Source organism: Crocuta crocuta, unplaced genomic scaffold (genome assembly GCF_008692635.1).
Source record: "Crocuta crocuta isolate KB4526 unplaced genomic scaffold, BGI_CrCroc_1.0 scaffold70, whole genome shotgun sequence".
Classification (NCBI taxonomy): Eukaryota; Metazoa; Chordata; class Mammalia; order Carnivora; family Hyaenidae; genus Crocuta; species Crocuta crocuta.
In genome coordinates, this window is record NW_027528417.1 from 15,071,270 (window position 1) to 15,071,905 (window position 636).

A 636-nucleotide genomic window follows, 5' to 3' on the forward strand; every position below is an offset into this window, starting at 1 on the left:
GAAAACAATTGGCGATAGCTCCGAAGATAACTCAAACTACATAAATAAGGTGAAAATTTATGACAAAAATTTCAGGAAATAAAAAAACCTAAAAATTAGGTCTGAAAACAATTCAAAAAATAACTAAAAACTAATTCAAAAACTAAATAAACGTAAAAATACAGAGCTAAAAACCACAAGTAAAAAAAAAAAGTCACACTCAAAAAACTCAAAATTACAATAACCGAAAAGAGAAACTACGAAAACTAAATAACCAAAACACTGGGTCTAAAACTAAATGTTAAGTAAATAATTCTAAAAGCTAATTCAAAAATAATCGAAGATAAGTAACTGAAAACCAGCTCGAAAATAAACTGAAAACTACAAAATTAGATAACTGGAAAATTAGCTCAGCATAAATGAAAATTACAATTAACTACTAAAACTAAAAAGCAAGTAACTCTAAAATTAATTCTAAAACTAAAAAATCTACACGTAAATCTCCCTGAAGTCAACATGGACCGAACCCTCCCTGAAACTGAACCGCCGCGGCGCGGACCAGACACTGGCGCGGACTCGAGTAGGGACCCAGCGCACACGCTGGCGCCCGAAACCGACTCGGAATCCAGCCGCACTCCGCTGAGCCCCACGGCGCGT